This window comes from Lynx rufus, unplaced genomic scaffold (genome assembly GCF_022079265.1).
Source record: "Lynx rufus isolate CCGP_SWC_20201006 ecotype Redwood Valley unplaced genomic scaffold, mLynRuf1.p SCAF_1, whole genome shotgun sequence".
Taxonomy (NCBI): Eukaryota; Metazoa; Chordata; class Mammalia; order Carnivora; family Felidae; genus Lynx; species Lynx rufus.
The window spans coordinates 89370831-89383442 of record NW_025814823.1 but is presented as its reverse complement, the minus strand read 5'-3'; the positions used below and the strand labels follow the sequence as shown (position 1 = coordinate 89383442).

The following is a 12612-nucleotide window of genomic DNA, read 5'->3' as shown; positions in this document are numbered from 1 at the left end:
TTAAAAAGAAAACAAAAACTGGAGGGGGAGTTACAGGAACGCAATTCATGTACAGAAGTCTCAGTGAGTGCGAAACGCTGCGGAATGCCAGGGCTGCGCACGCAGAACTCACCCTGTTCTCGAGGCGCTTCCCACCTAGTAGGGAAACTCGGAGTGAACGCCTGCTTCCTCGGAGGGGTGGCCTGAAACGCTAAAATCACGAATTCTCGTTGGTGAACAACTGTAGGAAGCCACGCCAAAAGAAGTGTGGATACGAGACCTGAACACAGTTCAGCCGGCAGCTCAGAAAACGCCAGTCACTTACTTGGAAGTCTGGGTTCCCTCAGCCCCTTAATCGCCCCAGTGTAGCTTCTAGGTAGTGTTAGTCAAGAGCAAGTGGTGTGGGTTTCCGTAGTGTAGTGGTTATCACGTTCGCCTCACACGCGAAAGGTCCCCGGTTCGAAACCGGGCGGAAACAGACTTTCAGTTTTGGTGTTTCTTGTTTGTTTGTTTTTAGCCTCCCTTTCATTTAAAGGGTTACCTCCTCGTCCACGCTGCTTTCTGCCTCCGTAGGAGAAAGAACTGCCCTCACACAGAGGGAAGGACTCGTGTATGTCTATTTCTGTTTCTGGTAGACGCTCAGTGAAGCCAGACCCCAGCAGGACAGAGCTCACAGCACGCCCTCCATAAATTCTCTAATGTAAATTCAGATCTAGCACCTCAGCTCTCTTGCTCTTCCCCCTCGGGAACCCGCGCAGCCACTTCTCCCAGGTTCAGGCTTCCGATCCTCTGGCTCTAGTCACTAGGACAATCAGGCACACAGTAGGTGCTCCATAATACTTATGCAATTACTTTTTAAAGTGTGTCCTCATCCCTGCATATAGATTTCAGTCTTCTGAGGTACAATGTAGGACTTGCGCATGTGCCCGGCTAGCTCAGTCGGTAGAGCATGAGACTCTTAATCTCAGGGTCGTGGGTTCGAGCCCCACGTTGGGCGCAAGTTCCTTTTGAAGGGAAGAAGGCGCAAGGCAGGCATCGAGTTTCCTTCCAGTTCGACAGCGGGTGCTCCTCTGCATCCTTGGCCAAGCAGACGGAAACTGGACGGGTGGTTACCAGTAGCCGAATAAAAGAATGTCCCAGCCATAGGCCCTTGCTGGCCAAAAGGGAGTGAATGAGTGCTGGTTGCTAGCGGACAAATGCCCCAGGACATGTTCCTCAGGACACCGTTTTGCTTGCTGAAATTCGTCCATGGTCAACCATATTAGGCGTCTGGTCCAGGGCGAGCTGCGCAGAGAGGGAGGGTTACGGCGTGGCTTCTCTCTGCGAGGAGACCCAAGGGCCTCCAGAGTGGCGACCACCTTACTAAGTGACTTAAAAGCTGGCATTCTCGAGCTCTTGCCGCCGCCGGTTTTTTTGTTTGTTTTCGTCAGGAAAGAGGTACTCTTCGTAATCTGAGACCCCCAAATTCTCTTTTTAAGGGTCCATCTTTTGTGAAATGTTGCCCCACACAGAGAGGAATGTAAAAATATCCTTTATTTTGGAACACTCTTAACATGAACATCCTCAGTTTACTTGTCTTATCATGAAGTTCTTCCTTCAATTGAAATTCATTCCGTTACTTTAAATGGTTTTTTTTTTTTAGTCCTGCAAATTCAGCCTATTTTCTGTTTTCCGAATGTAGAAGTCTCCCTCACACGCCAGACCATAGGAGAAGTCTTGATCATGTAAAGCTGGTTTACTAAACTTGCTAAGCAAAGAATTGAATCTCCTTCGGTCTCAAAGTGTATGGGAATTAGGGAGGGTTTCACATGACACCCTATAAGGGCAGTCTGGACAGGAATTGATCAAAGTTTGTAAAATAGGTAGATTTGCTGGTAAGTCGTAGCTCACTCGTGCCTTCCTGGAGAGTTACTTTTACTGTGGTCTTATCTTGGAATTAATGGGTCTAAATAAACTTGTGTCCCAAGAGTTTCAACTTTGACATTTTCTCTTGCACAAATATGGATTCATGTGCAAATTGTGGTTTCACGTTTTTGTTTTGTTTTTTAACAATCTTTACTGGAAAAGGAAAACATTCCTAAAAAAGATCCTGGCTTTTCATTAAAGGGAAGCCCAAGTGGCAGGCTTCTTGGTCCATCTCCCAACAAGCTGGGGCCACACCCTTCCAAGCTTTTTGCTACAATTTCTGCTTCTCTCTCCTCTCCACCCTTTCCACCGCTGCCCCTCCAGCCAGGCCCGGTTTGGAATCCCCTCTGGTAGGCGATCCAGGCTGCTCTTAGAACAAAAGAGTCAAGTGTTCATCAGTTCAGACATTCAGCAAACAGAAGGAACCCTACTAGGATCTTTGGTCTTTTTCCTCCTTGGCTATGGAGGCCATGGAGGCAGTAGGATTCACTCTGATTTACATTCCAGAAGGATTCCTTTAGGAATGATAAGCAGGATGTGTGATGGGAATGAGACTGCATTAGACAGAAGGAACTGGATGGACACAGCCATGGTCTAGAAAGGAAGTGGCTGACCTGGCAGTGGCAAGACAGCAGCCAGAAGGGAGAAGGGTAAAGGAGCTAGGGGCATATGGTTTATATGTGGACAGGAGAGGGAGATCCCAGGTTTCTGCTTTAGATGGTTTAGTAACAGAGATCAGAGACTGAGTGTAAGAGTACTGACAACATTGACCCACTTTTGGCCCTCCATCCTCTTCAAGCCAGGCAATGACTTCCCTCCCACTACGTGTTCCAGTGCCCAGGAGGTTAATGTATGCCTGACCGGAATGCCCCTCATAACATAAAATCTAGGGATTAAGGTCTGGACTGGGAGGAGTATAGCTGTGGAGAATGTGGATGGAGAATGGCCTGGTAAGGCCTGGGTGGTCTGTGCTCACCCACTCTCCCTTTCAGTTAAGTTACTCTGAATAAAACTCTGTGAAAGCCATAATGGAGTAGCTTCGTTCCTTTTTTCCGTCTTCTCAGTTTAGAGGATGCTTATACTGACTTTCCACCTTCTGACACTGAGGAGTGGGGTGAGAGGTGAGAGAGAAGTAATGAGTTCTGTCTTGAAGAGATTGGGAGATGTCTAAAAGGTTATGTCCAAGACTTGTGGATTTGAAGCTTGGGGAGAGTGGTCATTGCTGGAGCCACAGACATAGGGGTAGAGGCTGGGTCAAACTGTCAATGCCAATGTGACTCTCCAGGGAGATGGCCATCTGTAGATAGATGGACAAGGAGTCAGAATAGGAGTAAAGCTAGCAGCAAAGCTTCCATAGAGGCCAAGGGAGTTAAGATGTGCAAAAAAGGAGGGACAGATTGGTAGAGTCAAATTCCATACATGTTCTAATATGGGAAGGTGGTAAAACATCTATGGATTGGGCCACCAGCAAGCCCCTGGTGACCTTGATCCTAGAGCCAGACTTGGACAAGAGGGCCTCCACCTTGTGCTCTGGTGAAGAAGGGCTTACCAGTTGCAGACAACTCAAGGATCCCGACTCAGTAGGAATCAGCCTCCAATCCAATTCCTGGCTCTGCAGGTCTTCTGGAATCAGCTTAGGCGACCAAAAAAAAAAAAAAGTTTTGCAATATTAAATAATCTATACTGCTCTTACATTTGTATGTATATAGATCTACATATACCTGCATTAAGCCTCATCCCAATTCTGGATGTTCCATGATAGAATTGATTAGTTTTATTTTTATGAAATACTTAAAAGATATCATTACATTACAAAATTTAATTAAATATTCAGCTTTATTTAAATAACATTGAGTTAAAGTTTGATATTTATTAATTTCAATTTCCCCTTTATTTTTAATAGATAATTTTACATAACTTAGAGGAAACAATTATTTTGAAAGCATAAGGTAAAACCAGTTTTATTTTTGGCTTATTTATATTTACATTTTAACGAAATATATTCAAGTCTCGTATTCTTTGAATGCATTTAGCATTTCTTTAATCCTTTAAATCTTCAGTCTCAATCCAGCACAAATTGGGTGAGAATTTAAACTCTCCCGCTGTCTCCCTAGAAGAGACAAAATGGAGCCAATTATCTCGTATCAAACATCCGAAGCCACATTTACCCTACTTCTAGAGAGGCCCACTGCTTTCATTCACTACTGTTCTGGGGGGTGTTTTAATTGCAGAATGTGACAGGTTTCAGGACCTACTAAGGGGTCGCGCGCGCTATTACCCAGGGCCACGGTGGGAAGTGAGAGCCTTTGGTAAACTAGGAAAAAAGGGTTCCAAGAGCTCTCTCAGGTCCCGTGCAGAGACCGGGGCAGTACGCAGGACTATACGTCTTAGAAGGATTAAGGAAGGGTGACCTCAGCGTGTGTTTCCGTAGTGTAGTGGTTATCACGTTCGCCTAACACGCGAAAGGTCCCCGGTTCGAAACCGGGCGGAAACATCCCGGGCTTATACTTTTGATTTAAGCGAATTTGTTTACTTCGGTCTTATGCTTTTGATTTAAGCGAATTTGTTTACTTCGCTCTTTTGCCCTTGGAATATATGTGCAAATATGTATGGATACATCGTTCTTCATGTACTCTTGTCTTTTCCAATTCATGACCAGTTCACTTCAACCAACACAGTCCAGATCTCTAAATCTGTGGTACAAAGAAGGTGGTCTATGTCTTTAGACATTTCCTTCAAAGAACTTAAAATCCTGTCGGGTTAAAAGACTGAAAAGGGAAGGAATGTCACGCAACCACAAATGAAATATTGAAAAGTGCAAGAAAGAATGAGCTGGAAATGCATGGTGGAAGTCAGGCCAGGGGAAAGTATTCACAGGGAAGATCGTTGCGGCGGTAATGACCACACCACCTACAATGCGTTGTATTGCTCTTGTCTGGACCTGTTTTAGGTGTCTGCCTCAAAGGAACCTAACAATCCTGCAGGGTACTTAATATTGTTGTTCCCAGTTTGTAGGTGACGCCTCTGAGGACAGACACATCACGTAAGGTGAGGAATCGTGAGGTAGAGGAATAGAAGTCGGAGCTAAAGGATGGAGAAGAGGAAAACAAGGCACGTAGAGAAATTCAAGTAAGCTCAGCAGAGGAACCCAACGTTGGTCCTACCTGCGGACCGTTGGTGATTGGCCAGGTGGAACCAAAGGCAATGGCCTCACCATCCACACTATGGACGCTACCACGAACAATTCTACACCGACTGGCTTCACTTCCAGCTTGGGGCCTCCCCATCCACCTGTCCTGAGTGGGACCGTCTCCGTTCCTCCAAGTGGCGCCTTCCTCTCGCTCCCCGCGCGCCCCCTCATGCAGACCCACATGGTATCTACCCTGCATCCCTCCCACTGTACAGTGTGTCCTCAGTGATGGAGAGCAGTCAAAAGGACCATCCCTCTCTCCAGAGGTGCCTTGATCAGTCGCCCTCTTCACTGATCCTCACTTGCAGCTCGTCGGCCTCCATCCTGTGAGACGCCTCGTGTGTTGGGAAACAGGCTCTAGAGGTCAAGGGGAAAAGGCTTTAGAGAAGCAGTCCAGAGGTGCTCTGGGCCCCCAGTCCAATGTTCCAGGCTTGACAGATGTCCGTAGAGACGCACACTTTGTGGACCTCTGCAGCGCAGTCTGTTTTCACGCCCTGGAAAATAGGGTTCACGCTTTCATAACTGATGGGGGCACATTTAAACATTTGACGAGCAACTTCTTTCTCGGCACTTCTGTCAAACTGGAAAGCCAAATAAAACATCAAAGTTGTAAATCAAGTTGTCTTTAAAGCTTCACACAATGCAGACAAAGCATAACCAAAAATAGCATAAGAAAAAAATCAATTATCTTGCCCATTTCTTTATCATTGCTCTTTCACACTTATTTGTATAACTTCCCAGAACTTAAAGATGCATTCACCCAACCAGAAAGGCTAGAGCCCAGCCATGGAACTTAGAGACCCAGAGGAGTGAAGAGTGAAGGATTCTGGATCACACCTGGGAGAAAGCTTCTCCTTCCCCCGCTGACCCCATTGCTTGCTTGTTCCTTCCTTCCTTCCTTCCTTCCTTCCTTCCTTCCTTCCTTCCTTCCTTCCTTCCCTCCTTCCCTCCTTTCTCTCTTTCTCCCTTTCTTTCCTTTCTTCTTCCTTCCTCTCTGTCTCTCTCTCCCTCTTTCTTTCTTTTTTTTCATGTTTTACTGATTTGAGGCAAGTCAGTCAGTACATGCTCCTCACTCCAGGCTCTGCACTGTTAGAGTGTCTCCTGCACGCCCCCCCCCCCCAAACTGACCTTCTTGGTGGCCCCAGAACTCTGAGAGCCCAGCACCATCACTCAGTCACTCTTCACCAGGTGAATTTTGGTTTGTGCCTCAGCTTATCTATGAGCTTTCATTCCTGTTCCTTGTGGAGATAGTAAACAAATTCAAAGCAACACAATTAACACCAAAAACCCAGCTGGGCTGGGCAACAAGCTGTGCAGGAAGCCGTCTGCTTTGAGTCATATTTCTTTGGATTACACTTAGTGCTAACTTGTCATTATGGTTTTAAAAGCTTTCCTAGGCTCATCTTGTTTCAATTAATGCTAATTATTATTCTCTTTTTGATACTTAAATTGTAGCTGCTTGTCAGTGGGAGCCCCTTCACATTGGCCCCTTTATCTGTTCAGCATTGCCCTGACCATTTGAGAGCATCCTTGTTTCCTGGAAACTACTCATGCTTTGGATTCATCTGTAATTTTTTCCTGCCTTAGGACGCAGGAGAATATTTAGGGAGATTCCCTTTTTTTTTTTTTTTTTTCAGCGAAGAGTGAAAGAAAAAGGCCAAATCTAGGTGCCAGGACAGTGCATGGAGCTCAAGATTTCTGGCTCCCCTGCTTCTGAGTACCCCAGGGAAATAGTTTAAAGGACATGAGTTAACACTCAGGGTTCTATGTAATTGTCACCTTGCTACATCTTTACATTTTTTCAAATAAGCCCCAATATCATTATTCTACAAAATTATCTACCTAAAATTTTAATCTCTCACTCATAAGTAATTATGTTTCCTTTTGATTTATTTGTTAAAAAACTTATTAGGAAATTCAAAGTAGAGTTAATGATATTATGAAACCCAAGTACCTATCACCCAGCTTCAACATTTTCCTCTATTCCACAATTCCAGTTTTATCTCTGCCTCCATCACTTCCCACCTCACTGTCTCTATCTCAGAGGATGATAAGGACTGTGAGAAAATGAAGGATATCTGATAGAGTGACAAGCAAATAGAGATGGGCTACTGAGGGTTGCTGGTGGGATGTTGGATGGGGGGATGGGCTAAATAGTTGAGGGGCATTAAGGAGGACACTTGCTGGAATGAGCACTGGGTGTCATATGTGATAAATCACCAAATTCTATTCCTGAAATCATTATTACACTATATGTTAACTAACTTGGATTTAAATTTAAAAAGAAAAAGAAAAAAAAAAGGTGACAATAAGCTGAGTCAGGAAGATAAAAAGGAGCCAGCCTTTCAAAGATCTTGGGAAGAAGCCTTTGGGAGATGGGCAGAGGATTAAAAGTCTCTGAAGTAGGAGTGTGCTTGGTGGGTTCAATGAGTGAAGGAAGACCAGGGACTTGGAGGATAAGGAGCCACAGCTATAACTCCTTGGCTCTGCATTCTGATGACTCCATCCACATCAGCTGCTGTATTTATTTACAAGTGGATAGAAAAAGGTATGTCTTAGAGGACTCCCAGGCTGATGAGAAATACAGCAGGACCTCAATGTGGAGTTTTTAAGGACAGATGAATAAACACATAGCTTCATTCAGAAGCTTGCAAATAGACAACACACCCGGGGTTTCTAAATGCTGTGAGTTGGTGGTTGAAGCAGGGAGACGGCAGCAGCAACCAAGGTTCAGGTACTGGCTCTACACTGCACCTGTAACCTAATCAGTGCCTCCCTCTCCTCCACACTCAATGAGGGTTCAGATAGGTACATCTACAACTGTCACCTGAAACGTCTAAGAGAAACTATCACCAATGGCTGAGATGTTTGGGATGATGCCTTTCGATAACCATAATTCATGAAGGCACTAGTGAAGTAATGAGTGCAAGGACCTAGTGATTTTCCTGTTCCAAAATTTGCTAGCTTTATAAGAAAAACAGCAATACTTATAAGTTGAATTTAAAACCTTGAGAAAAACTAGGCTTTAACATTGACAACTGTAATACATTGAATATTAATCACAGAACAAGTATGTATTCTTTTCCATATTCTAAAGCCTCCCTAGTCCTTAGACATTAAACATCTCAAATGACAGCAGTTGCCAAAAATACCCAGTGATTTTAATCCAGTTGGTCCTGACACAGAATGGAGGAGCAGGTCATTCTGGGTCATCTATTTGGTCACTCTTCCTCTGGCATGCAGTCCTCAGAATTAGGTTGCTCTGATTGACATTTTGTCTTCCTACTTACCCCAAATTCACATTCCCCAGGACACCAGTATGTGACTGAAACCTGCCTTTTATTTAGAGGACTTTGTACCCTTAACAAATGTGATATAATATAAACAGCATTAAAATAACAGGGGGGTATTTGTTGGTCGTTGAGCCATTTCTCCTGATTCTACACAGACCCTAGGAGAATGACTTTGTCAAGCTAGTAAAAGGAAACCACTGACTGTTAAAGAAACAGCTGACACTGGAGTATTTTTAGACTAGTTAGAAAATAGCCATAAATATTTTAAACCTGGAGATAATTTTCTGTTTCAAATGAGGTTTTAGATAAAAATATTCAAGTCTATGGTGAATTAATACTTTATATATAAATTACATATAATTATTATTGTAGACCACAAGTTCATGCATGATCTAATATATAATATTTTAAAATTTATTTTTGGAAGAGAGAGAGAGAGAGAGAAAGCATGAGCAGGGGAAGGGCAAAGAGAGTGGGAGACGCAGAATCTGAAGCAGGCTCCAGGCTCTGAGCTGTCAGCACAGAACCCAAGGCAGGGCCTGAACCCATAAACTGCGAGCTCATGACCTCAGCTGAAGTTGGAAGCTTAACCCATTGAGCCACCCAGGCACCCCCATGATCTAATAATTTATACATGCCCCATGTGATATCAAGACCAAATAGAAAATCACATACAAATTTAATTTCTTATGTTTGGTTGGTTTCTTCCTGTCCAAGGAGAAAATTTGCAGAGTAAGAAATAAACGAGTTTGCCTTTCCAAAGATGTCGTGGCTCTGCAAATGAAGGAAACATAATAGTCTTCACAGAACCAGGCCTAAAAAAGAAAAAAATAATGTTGTCCTATAGAATTGGATTAGAAGCCATAAATAGATTGACACTGTGATCTTCAGAATCTTTTGCTTGAGTATGCTCCTCTGAGAGGCAAAAGGAGGGTCCCTCTTCCTGTCAGGCCATGCCCTGTAGGCCCTGCAATGGGTATCATCTTATCTAGGACAGGCAGTGAGGGATCCTGGCAATTTTAAGGAGGGTGGAGTCATGTTAGATTTGTTAAAGCAGTCCATTGCCACCAAAGTAGTGGAGAAACAGGCAATCTGATTCATGGCTGGTAGGAAGGAATATCAGCCTGTAAGATCCACAGTTCAGTGATTTGTCTACATCTATAAAATTACAATCACATTTAAGCTTTGACCTAGCAATCTCACTTCTAGGAATTTGCCCCACCGATATGAGTGCATAAGTGCAAAATAACAACACAATATCCTTATTAACTGCAGAATTGATTATAATAATAAGAGGTTAGAAACAACATAAATGTCCATCAGTAGGTGATTTGTTAAATAAACTGTGATTCATCTACAGGGGAATATGATGCAGCTGGAAAAAAAAAAAAGATTTAGAAAGTTTCCTATGTCTTGAGATGGAAAGATCCCCAAATGTAAGAGTTGTAACTATCTTTTTGTATAAAATAGAGGAAAATAGAAATATATTTGCATCAAAAATATGTAACTGTGGAAGAATATATACAAAGAAACAAAAGTTGTTACCTAAGGAGAGAAGATGACAGTTTTCACTGAATATTTTTATATATGGTTCAATTTTTGAACAGTACAGTTTGTAACCTACTCAAAAGATATTTAAAAACTTACTTTGTGGAATTCTGTGGAAAATGGTATAGTGATTCTTCAAAACTATTAAACATAGGAATACCATATGTTATAATACTGGAGTTAAAATTAAAAAGAAAAAATAAACACCATATGGTAAGCAATTTCACTTCTAGGTATATCCCCAACAGAAGTGAAAGCAGGAACTCAAACAGGTATTTGCACACCGATGCTAATAGCTTCATTATTCACAAGAGCCAAAAAATGGAAGGAAACTAACCAAGTGTTTGTAGACAGATGAACAGTTAAAAATAATGTAACATATGATGGAATATTAGTTAGCTTTAAAAAGAAAGAAATTTTGATACACACGGATGAACCCTGAAGACACTGTGCTAAGTGAAATAAGCCAGTCACAAAAGAACAAATATATGTATAAGGCCCCTAGAGTAGTCATAGAGATAGTGGAATGGTGGTTGCCAGGGGCTGGAGGAAGGAGAGAATGGAGATAGTATTTCCTGGATAGAGTTGCAGTTGGGGAAGACGAGAAAGTTTGGAGATGGATACTACACTTGATCTTAGCCAAAAGGCCAAGAAGCAATTGGAGATGGATAGATGGTGATTGCACAACAGTGTGAATGTGTGAAAAGCTACAGAACTGTACATGTAAAAACTATTGAAATGGTAAATTTTATTTTGCATATTTTAACTATTTTAAAAACTAATAATTTACATATACTTATGTAAAATTCACTTTGCTAGCGGTAAAGCATAAATTAATCCATGAACAAAGGTATAGCTACAAAAAAAGGCCAACTGACTGCTGCACACAGGAAATTTCCAGAATGAGGTTTTTGTTGTCCCAGAATACAGAGGTAGTGAACCGGTTGTCATCAATTGAAATACAAGAAAAGAAGACACACTGCGCGCCCAACGTGGGGCTCGAACCCACGACCCTGAGATTAAGAGTCTCATGCTCTACCGACTGAGCTAGCCGGGCGGCCTGGGACAGCGTCTCAACAATTCTTACTTCAAGGTACTATTCAGGCTGTTTGCGGCTCCAAATTTAAAGGTCGGTTTAGTTGTGATCTAATCAAATGGTTCCTCAGCCCGGGGAACGTAAAGCTTGTAGATCATGCCTGACTGCCCCTCCCACCTAAGTCTGTTTTCTGTTTACTCTGGTCTGCCCGCGACCTAAACTTTTTCCATTCCCGGAAAGTTCAGGGGGCGAATGACGGCAAACGCATTCTTTCTATGGCGCTGGCATGCTCACTCTGATACTTTAATCTGGAGTTCAGAAGTGGTATCTGGGAAATCGAGTAGGTGGGTCCCACGGTCGCCCCCTCCAACCTGTGCAAACTCCAAGATAGGAAGTTTGTCCCCCAGGCTTTGCAAACAAACCTAGTTTCAAAACTTAATGAAAAAGAGGCTTTCACGCAAACCCACGCTGGAGATGCCGGGGATCGAACCCGGGGCCTCATACATGCAAAGCATGCGCTCTACCACTGAGCTACATCCCCACCTGGCAAAGTCACTCTCTACATGCTCTCTTGACTGTATATTAGCACAGAGAGCGGCTGCGCAAATGGCGGAGCGAGATAACCCAGATGCTGCAAAGCCGGTACCGTAGCGCTTGGAGCTGTGTTTCCGAGTCCTCCACTGTCCCCACTGAGGGGACGTTCGCTGGAAGAACAGGGCCGGAATAAACACCTGAAGGCAGGGGGGAAGTCATTGGGCACAATGCCCCAAATGAACTGTGATCCGAAAAAGTGAAGTAAGGAAGACTGTGTGCAGACTGCTACGTTTGTTAAAAAGAAAGGGAGTGTAGTAATTCAGAATTGCAAAATTGATCGCTTGGGATGGGGAGGAGACTCGAGCGTAGACAGTGGACACACTTTTCGCTGTGAACTGCTGTGTATATCTGAATTTTGAACAATGTTAAATCAGTTCATTCCAAGAAAACTTTACCGATCGCTTACTATGTGCCAAGAACTGCTCTAGAAATCTGGGGGTCCAGCCGCGAACAAAACTGACACAGTCATCCCCTTCAATAGCTCAAATTCCAGAGGAGGGAGTAGAGTGTTAGAAAATAGAGCCCGCGTTGAAGATTAAAGTGCGGTAAGGTGTGATTTTAAACAGTGTGGTGGGGGCAGGCTTCGCTGAGAGGTTATTTGAAACAAGGCTTGAAAGAGGGGAGAAGTAAGCCATGCAAGTATGGGAAAAGAGAAGTCCAAGTAATGGTAAAAGCCAGTTCAAAGGCCCTGAGATAGGATCTTGCTGGCATGGTGCAGGAATAGCAAGGAGGTCCATATGGAAAGAGAGGAGTCAACAGAGGAGAGTGACAAGAGATGCGGATAGAGAGGCTGGGTGCAGGGTATGGGGTCAAAGAATGGATAGGGCCTTTGGAGGACTGTAAAGACTTTGACTTTGAGAAGTGGGAGCCAATGGAGGGTTTGAGCAGAGGAGAACTTAACATTAATCTGACTTAACATTTTAACAGGACTGTTCTCACAGCTGGGTGGAGAAGACAAGGTAGAGCAATGTGACAGAAGGGGAGAGAATTGTGATCATCAGATCATTGGAAATGGTGCAGTGGAGGACATGAGAGAGGGAGGACACACTGAGGAACTGAGGGTGGAG

At 43.6% G+C, this 12612-nt stretch overlaps 5 non-coding genes and 1 pseudogene across 5 annotated transcripts; 3 read left to right on the top strand and 3 right to left on the bottom strand.

The window, feature by feature from the left end:
- The first annotated feature begins 384 nt into the window (after positions 1-384).
- On the top strand, positions 385-457 carry TRNAV-CAC (transfer RNA valine (anticodon CAC)). Its single transcript has one exon. It is a non-coding gene; the product is annotated as a tRNA-Val (tRNA).
- Positions 458-903: 446 nt separating this feature from the next.
- Positions 904-976, top strand: TRNAK-CUU (transfer RNA lysine (anticodon CUU)). Its single transcript has one exon. It is a non-coding gene; the product is annotated as a tRNA-Lys (tRNA).
- A 3329-nt stretch (positions 977-4305) lies between these two features.
- On the top strand, positions 4306-4378 carry TRNAV-AAC (transfer RNA valine (anticodon AAC)). The gene has a single exon. It is a non-coding gene; the product is annotated as a tRNA-Val (tRNA).
- Positions 4379-10494: 6116 nt separating this feature from the next.
- On the bottom strand, positions 10495-10574 carry LOC124523799 (uncharacterized; annotated as a pseudogene).
- A 325-nt stretch (positions 10575-10899) lies between these two features.
- TRNAK-CUU (transfer RNA lysine (anticodon CUU)) lies at positions 10900-10972 on the bottom strand. The gene has a single exon. It is a non-coding gene; the product is annotated as a tRNA-Lys (tRNA).
- Positions 10973-11420: 448 nt separating this feature from the next.
- On the bottom strand, positions 11421-11492 carry TRNAA-UGC (transfer RNA alanine (anticodon UGC)). Its single transcript has one exon. It is a non-coding gene; the product is annotated as a tRNA-Ala (tRNA).
- Positions 11493-12612: the final 1120 nt, after the last annotated feature.